The sequence below is a fragment of the Glycine soja genome, chromosome 2, assembly GCF_004193775.1.
Source record: "Glycine soja cultivar W05 chromosome 2, ASM419377v2, whole genome shotgun sequence".
Taxonomy (NCBI): Eukaryota; Viridiplantae; Streptophyta; class Magnoliopsida; order Fabales; family Fabaceae; genus Glycine; species Glycine soja.
In genome coordinates, this window is record NC_041003.1 from 32,476,142 (window position 1) to 32,485,172 (window position 9,031).

The following is a 9,031-nucleotide window of genomic DNA, read 5'->3' on the forward strand; positions in this document are numbered from 1 at the left end:
AGCCAATTGTAAAGAGAAAATTTCAAATGGCCAAGGAATAAAGGACGGGGGAATAAAAAGGGAATAACAGTGATTTAAAATTTCAAGTCAAACTCTAGTCCTACCCTTTACACACCAAGCTACAGGTAATGCATAATCTGGTATGAACCTATGAACTACCTTGCTATTAGTAACGTGTACCTTGTACACATACCAATTAACAAAGACAGAAAAATGCTCATTCTGCATTGTTTTTCTTCAACCAGTTAAAACATCATATCAGGTACATGAGGCATGACATCAATTTCATAAGCAAGACAATAACAAAGTGTGAAAGAGGATATACTTGAATTAGTCCAAAATGCATTTTGAATACAAATTTTCAAGCTCCGAAAAGCACAACCTATCAATAAAGCAATTGTTAGAGGATTTGAGCATGATTTCATACTTCAAATAACTCCTTAGAGCTTAATCTAGATAAATAATGTCTTAATCCTACATTAATTTGTTATCTTGTGATATGAACTAATCCATGAGAAGAAGAGGAAATTAACTTTGCAGAGATATATAAGAAAAATAATTGAAAAACAAAGAAACTTCAGGTTTATTTTTTGGTCATTCAATAAGTAGTCAATATTTTTTAAAGAAGAAGAAAAATACTGCTCTTTATTCAAATTGAGGAAAAGAGGTTCATTCATCATGTTGCAGATAGCTAACAATCTAAGGTGAAACCTCTTTTATTCAGTATCTTTCCTGAAGCATGAAAGCTAGAGAAGCCAACTTATTAGCAATAATGTTGCAGTTTCTTCTTACCCACTGAACACCAAGTGATGAAAAAGAGTGCATCAATTGAATGCAATCTTTGATAATGCCATCAAAATATGTGTAATGCAGTGTTGGTGCCTTATTATATGACTTCAACACACCATCTCAAGGCCAGAGATTCTGCCACTTTGATACTATAAGTATTTGGCATAAACTTTGTTGCAGCTGCAAAAATTTCACCCTCATGGTCCTAATGATGATTCCAATGCCAAAGTTTGCTTTTAATTTGGCTTTGGTAATGGCTTCTTACATCTTTTATTCCTCCTTGTAACACTTTTATTGTCTTCAGTAAGCGGTAAAATGAGGCGGTGTACCTGCTGCATATAATCTGCTCAACTGACATTTTCTTTTGCTTGAACACCATTGGTTGATTTGGTTCCTACAATAACATTAAACAAAGCAATTGGTATTATGATGTGACTAACTTTAGAAGCTTTTAAAAGATCATTCAGTAACTTATAAGCTCTGCAGTACCGTTCATACTACACATTGCACTAAGTTTTGTTTACCAACCTCATCTAGATGTAAAACACAATCAATTGAAGGGAAAGGGCTAGTAGTGAGGGTAGGGGTAGGAAACAGATTATTATTGCAAGAAAATTCAATCTCAGACCATGAACAACTTAAAAAGTAAAAAATATTAAAAAGAAATATTGTAGGAGAGATATACATATACATGGGTATTTATGAGTGAAAGTATCTCATATACTTGGTCCTTTTCCACCTTCCCTTGCAGCACCTTCATACTACACAACAAATTGGATGTAACACAAGCAATTGAAGGGAAGGGGCTAGTAGTGAGGGTAGGGGTAGATAAGAGATTATTAGTGCAAGAAAATTCAATCTCAGGCCATGGACAACTTCAAAAGTAAAAAAATATTAAAAAGCACTATTGGAGGAGAGATATACATATACCTGGGTATTTATGAGCGAAAGTATCCCATATACTGGGTCCTTTCCCACCTTCCCTTGCAACACCTTCATACTACACAGCAAAATTATGTATCTTAGATTCTAAATACATAAACGGTAATTGACAACGATAAACAAAATTGGAAGATTGTTCATGGGCTGAAACCTTCTTCATGAATAACATCATTGACACTCGTCCTATAGCAAAAGTCTTGGAGCAAAGCGATAACATTTCAATATTATAATCGGTTTACTTACTAATTTGAAAAAATAGCACTACTCCATCCATCCATGCATGCCACATTATAGGAAACTCACATGTTAAGAGTAGCTGACACAGTTTCCTGGACAATATTGTTGGATCGAGTGGCCTCAGAATAATTAAGAAGGGGGGTTGAATTAATTATTCCTAAAACTTTACCAATTAAAAATTACTCTTTTAAGGCTTTTACTAAATTGTTAAGAGAAAGAGGAGTAGAAGAGAAACTTAACAGAAAGTAAAAGCGGAAATTAAATGCACAGCGGAAAGTAAAAGAGTAGGGAAGAAGGAAACAAACACACAAGGATTTTTATACTGGTTCAGCACAAACCCGTGCCTACCTCCAGTCCCCAAGCAACCTGCGGTCCTTGAGATTTCTTTCAACCTTGTAAAAAACCTTTTACAAGCAAAGATCCACAAGGGATGTACCCTCCCTTGTTCTCTTTGAACCTAATGGATGTACCCTCCACTAGAACTGATCCACAAGAGATGTACCCTTTCTTGTTCTCAGTCAAACTCAAGTAGATGTACCCTCTACTTGTGTCACAAAGGATGTACCCTCCAATGTGTTAAGACAAAGATCTCAGGCTGTTACACCTTTGATACTTTGTGAATGGGGATACAAAAGAATTCTCAGGCGGTTAAACCTTTGAACGCTTTTGTATTAGGGAATGGGACGAATCAAAAGAATTCTCAAACTGTCTCATTTTGAATTCTTTGACAAGGGAGAAGGGAGACACAAAAGAATTCAGGCGGTTAGTCCTTCCTTCTTTTGGAAAAGGGAGAAGAGAGACACAAAAAGAATTCAGGCGGTTTGTCCTTGGCGAATTCTTTTTGGCAAAGGGAGAAGAGAATGAAAAGTATGAATAGCACAAGTTTTCAAGGTTTAGAAAACCAGAAAACTTCATAAAGCTTTTGGTACAAAAGAAGAAGAAGTTCAAAGAGATTTAAAGAGATTCAAGGCTTGTAAAGGATTGTATATGATTGTTTTGAAAGACTTGGAATGATTGATCAAAATGCAAAACAAAGCCTTGCTTTTATAGACTCTTCATGTCTGGTCAAGAAAGCCATTCATAAGAGTTATATCTTTTAGAAAAGCTTAAAACCCATTTGAAAGAGTCAAAACCTTTTTGAAGAGTTACATCTTTAGATTTTTCAGAAACAAGCATTGGTAATCGATTACCAAATATGTGTAGTCGATTACACAAAGCTTTTGAATGAAACAATGTGACTCTTCACATTTAAATTTGAATTTCAACATTCAAGGGCACTGGTAATCGATTACCAAAACATTGTAATCGATTACAGCCTTTTGAAAATATTTGGAACGTTGTAAATTCAATTTGAAAACATTTTCAAACTCATTTTGCTACTGGTAATCGATTACAACAATATGGTAATCGATTACCAGAGAGTAAAAACTCTTTGATAAAGGTTTTGTCAAAAACTCATGTGCTATTCAAAGTTTGAAAAAACTTTTTTATACTTATCTTGATTGAGTCTTTTCTTCATTCTTGAATCTTGAGTCTTGAATCTTGATCTTGATTCTTGAGATCTTGAATCTTGGGCTTTCTTCTTGAATCTTGAATTCTTCTTGATTCTTGAACTCTTAACTTGTACTTGATTCTCTTGAGATGTTCTTTGATTCACTTGAGCTTTTTGTTCATCATCTTTTGTTGTCATCATTGTTATCATCAAAACATCTTTGAATCATTGTTGATTCATCATGAAGCTTTGCTTCCACAAGCATCCCTCCAGTTGTAACCTCTGTTTGCAGTAACATATATTGCACCTTCGTTGGTCATCATCTCCGCACTCTTCTCACCAATCACCTTTATGCACACCTGCAATACATTACATTGATTTCAGTAACTGCAATCCCTGTCTCTTTAATTCAGAAAATTAAAAATCCTATGGTAATAGGTTGATAAATTCAACCAAAAAAACATATAACCCACAACCTATCTTAAAACCTTTTCATCAATGTTCTAGATAAAGGTATAAATCAAGAGAGATAAAGGAATAACTTTCAATGGTCATCATCCTACCACATGATTACCAATCAATATATGGAAAAACACAGATACCCATAAAAATGTAAAAGCTAATTGAAGGTAAAAGGAAAAAAAGGAGTCAACTTTTTTTTCCAGCTATGGTTGGATTCATAAAACATACCCTATATGCATGCAATGTCTGAAACACCCCCAAAAGCCTGATTAGATTAGATCTGTCACAAGGATTTTGAAGAAAAACAAAGAAGACGAAACCAATTCAAAGCAATCCTAAGAATTCAATCAAAAGACAGAGATTAAAAAAATAAGAGAGAGAGAGAGAGAGAGAGAGAGGGAGAGAGAGAATGCATAAAAAAAGGAAGGAAAAAAAGAACCTTAGTTTGATAGCCCTCCCTTCTGATATGCAAACACATAGATGGGATTGTTTTTGGATTCTTCGTTGTCCATGTCTTCTTTACATAAATTTTAATTTTTAATACATTATATTAAAATTGAAGTGTTTTCTTATCAAATAAATTGAATTTTAATATTATTATAATATTAATAATTCTTAATTTTAATTCAATTTGTACATTACAAATTTTTCACGCACTATATTAATTAATAAAGACGAAGTAGCTTAATTTTAATGATTTACTTCCATAATAAAGATGAAGTAGCTTTAAAATTATTTCTTAAAAAAAATTTAAAAATACCCATATAGAAACTTACTAATTTAAGACACGTGTTACAGATAATTTTATCTCTTAATTTTTTTTATGTGAAAGCTTAACATGTATCTCAATAACTAAAGTGATTAATCTCAATAGCTAAAGGGATTAATCATTGATTCTTAGTATAAGAAAACACCAAATTCACCTACAAAGTACATTAAAAGTGTAAAAGTAAAAGTGATTACATTTAGAAAAAAAATGACTATTTATCTAAAATATAGATAAGATATTATTTATGATGTGTTTGCAAAAAGCACTCTGATAAAACGAAAATAATCAAGTTGCACACCAATGCTAACAACAAAAATATACCCAGTGAAGATTACCATAAAATTACCTGTACAAATGCTCTTTGTGCAACATCTTGATTTGTTTAGACTTGGATAATACTAAACTCAGGCAAAAACACAAAACACAATGGAATGCACGTGGCACTTTTTCTGACTTTTTGGTCATTTTGTCCTTACTTCATTGGTTAACACGTGCATTTTGGGCTTGCTTAATTTTTGGACGCGTGCATTTTGGTGTGAATGTATGAATACATGAATTTTGATGATGTCAAAGAAGAATCAAACAAGGCCGCTTCAAAGGATAAGTATTTGCTTCGAGATTAATTCAAGATTGCTTCAACAAACAAAGCTTTGTTTCAAGATTCACTAAAGATCAAGCCTTGCCTCAAAACAAAGGGTTTCAAAGTCATGCAAGACTCTGGTAATCAATTACCAGGAAGTGTAATCGATTACCAGAAGGGAAGAATGAAAAAGAGCTGTTGAAAAGGGTTTTGAATTTGAATTTTGAACATGTAATCGATTACCAGCCACAAAACTCCTGAAATTCAAATTCAAAAGTCATGACCCTTCAAATTATAGCTGTGTAATCGATTATACAAACATTGTAATCGATTACCAATGGAGAGTTTTCAGAAAATCTGTCAATAGTCACATCTTTTGATTGGATTTGTGAATGGCCATCAAAGGCCTATAATTAGGTGACTTGGGCACGAATTTTTATGAGAGAGTTTTGTTTGTTAAAAATGTCTTATCCTCTCAAAAGGAAATGAGAGAGATTCCAAGAGAACTTCATTGTCATATGCTCTCTCAAAAGAAACTCTTGGGCAAACACTTGCAAATCCATTAAGATTTTCTCCATGGACTTCAATTGTAACATCTTTCTCTTTCAAGAGAGATTTCTTCTTCTCTTCTTCTTACTTCTGAAAAGGGATTAAGAGACCGAGGGTCTCTTGTTGTAAAGGATTCCTGAACACAAGGGAAGGGTTGTCCCTGTGTGGTTCAGACTTTGTAAAAAGAGTTTTACAAAGAGAGTGGAAAATCTCAAGTGGGTTGCTTGAGTACTGGATGTAGGCATGGAATTTGCCGAACCAGTATAAAACTGTGTTTGCATTCTCTCTTCTCTTATCTTATTTATTTTGTTGTAATCAATTGTGTCTTGCATGTTTAAAGAACATTATTAAATTTATTGCCGCTTCTTCTGCATTCTGAGCCTACTATCTCTTTTAGAAGGGGGTTAAAAGTTTGTTAGTGAAAAATTAAGTCACCCCTTCTTAAGATAACTGAGGTCATTTGTCCAACATTTGGCCTTATTCTTTTGTTAATTGGTATTTTCATTTAGCTTTCAACTGAGGCATCGGCAACAAGCTTTTTCCTCTTGACTTCATCTCCTTATTTCATTTTTTTAAAACAAATTTAGCCAAAATAACCACTACAGACACATTACCAAAAAGCTGGCAGCAAAATCAATGACGAAAAAAGAAGCTGAGACACAGTGCCAGTTGCTGCTTATCAATCCCAAATTTTTTTCAATTTAACTTATAAAATAATTATTATAAAAATTAATAGATTTTTTTATATATGATAATTTTTTTATTAAATAACAATAACAATATAATTGGTATAAATATTATTCATTTATTAAATTTTAGTTGGAGAGAATAAAAGTATCATAAGTTTGTAAGTCATTCACATTCATTATAAAAATATATATAAATATAAAAAATAATATAATTTACTAATAAATCCAAAGATTTCCTTTTAATCCAAACCCAAAGACTAAATGTATATAAATTTATATGCAAACTCATTCAAAAGATTGATTTTTGTTAAAGTTTTTTATCATTAATTAATCATAAAAATTTTTTAGCATAACTTATAAAATAATTTTTACAATTTAAAATAATTTTTAAAAAAATATAATAGGCCCATGACACATTTACTAATATAAATACTATAAAGAAAAAAAAAACAACTTTTTTATGTATTATCTAGAATTGTGACACAAGTCTACATATTAAAAAATATTAAAAAGAAGAAAGGATATGACTCCAATCAATCAAGATTTATACTATTAGGCTCTAACATGGTTAAGAATAACTCAGTAATTTTGAAACTCCATGTGGTTATTATTGACTCATTTGCATTAATGTGGGGGCAAATATTAAAAGTTTTTAATTTAAAGTACTTGCATTCCTTACATATAGCACAAGCGAATTAATTAATGGCAGATTGTATCGAGTCCCAGCAGAGGCCGCTTCATTGGGTGAGAGAAACAACTTATACTTCAATCCAGATAAAATTCATGCAAACCTAAGACATCGATCCTACATCGCCCATAATAGAAATATTCATTAAAATGAGGATAACCATGTGACCTCGTTACACACGAAAAATTGCATAAACTTACATAGCACGCAAAATCATAACAAAGAAAGGAGACTACAACAATATATGCATGTTTCAGAATATCTTTTTGTATGCTTAAACAACCTTACTAAACCGTTAAAACCATTTTTTATACGTCCATGGCAACCCTATCCATGAGAACTCTTTTGTACAATTGCGCATCTTCTGCAATTGATTGTCCTGAATTACAAACACAACAAAAAAAATAATACAAAATAGATACTATTAAAAAGAGCCGAAAAATAAACCCAGATAACCAAGATAAAAAGGGTATTATATTAGCATAAGCAACAATACCTTCAAGGCTCCAATTGCTCCAATTTCAAGTTCATAACCATGTTTTCCCACCATAACCTGCATAAACTTACATAGCATACTAAATCACTACATATCCAGGGAAACAAAGGAACACAACGAACACATGCAAGACTTAACTGTAATATCAACAACTATATAGATGAAATCATAACAAAGAAAGGAGACTACAACAATATATGCATGTTTCAGAATATCTTTTTGTATGCTTAAACAACATTATTAAACCATTAAAACCAATTTTTTACACGTCCATGGCAACCCTATCCATGAGAACTCTTTTGTACAATTGCGCATCTTCTGCAATTGATTGTCCTGAATTATGAACACAACAACAAAAAAAATACAAAATAGATACTATTAAAAAGAGCCGAAAAACAAATCCAAATAACAAAGATAAAAAAAGGTAGTATATTAGCATAAGCAACAATACCTTCAAGGCTCCAATTGCTTCAATTTCAGCTTCATAACCATGTTTTCCCACCATAACCTCATCCCCTGAAGACAAATCTGAAACATTGAAAACACTAAAACAACAAATTTAATTTCAATTACCGAATCCAAATATGCAGAAAAAAACCAAAAATTAAAACATTTCCCAAACCTTATCACAGAGGTCACCCACAACGAAAAAAAAACATCTCAAGTTTTAAAACAAAAAGAAAAAAATACGAATACACCATTCAATTTCAGATCCAGCTAGCGAAAATCTTGCCCTAAGCATAATTTTCAAAAAAAACCCTCAAAATATGAGAAATCCCAAACACAATCCAAACCATACTAGACCGAAAACCCCAATAAAAAATGCAGAACACTAAGAAATTGAACAAAGGGGAAAAACCAAAGGGTAGTAAAAAAACAAAACCCCAGAACCAAAAAACCAACCTTTATCTCACCCCAAATGAAAAACAACAAATGGGTCATTCACATGAACGAAAGAGAATCCAACTTTGCAGTGCTAGCTATCAAATCCATCACCTCAAATCTCAAGAACCACACGCATCTTACATTAGGACTTAGCTAAAGAAGAAGAGAGGCAAAGCAACGAAGCACACCTCTGAGATGAAGCCAGGAAAAAGTGGGACGCGACAACAAATGAAGCAACCCCACCGGAAAGCTTTAAGGAGCAAAGCACGTGGCACACCAAAACAGTGAAAAGTGAATTACTCAGCAAGTACGTGGCACAACTAGAGAAGTGAGAATTGGACACCCAAAATGACCAAAAAACCATTAAAAGAAACAACTGTCTAATTTTCAAGCATAGACACACCAATAATTTTCCTATACTTCTCTTTTATAATATAGGATATAGACATCATG

General features: G+C 32.6%; 1 long non-coding RNA gene across 2 annotated transcripts; it reads right to left on the reverse strand.

Annotated features, from left to right (window-relative positions):
• Positions 1–7,130: 7,130 nt before the first annotated feature.
• LOC114371462 lies at positions 7,131–8,787 on the reverse strand. Of its 2 annotated transcripts, XR_003658051.1 has the most exons (4): positions 8,597–8,787; positions 8,145–8,221; positions 7,694–8,026; positions 7,131–7,576 (listed from the first exon to the last, which is right to left on the reverse strand). It is a non-coding gene; the product is annotated as an uncharacterized LOC114371462 (long non-coding RNA). The 2 variants fall into 2 exon arrangements; XR_003658050.1 differs by lacking the exon at positions 8,597–8,787 and having other exon boundaries at positions 8,145–8,575.
• Between the last annotated feature and the right edge of the window lie 244 nt (positions 8,788–9,031).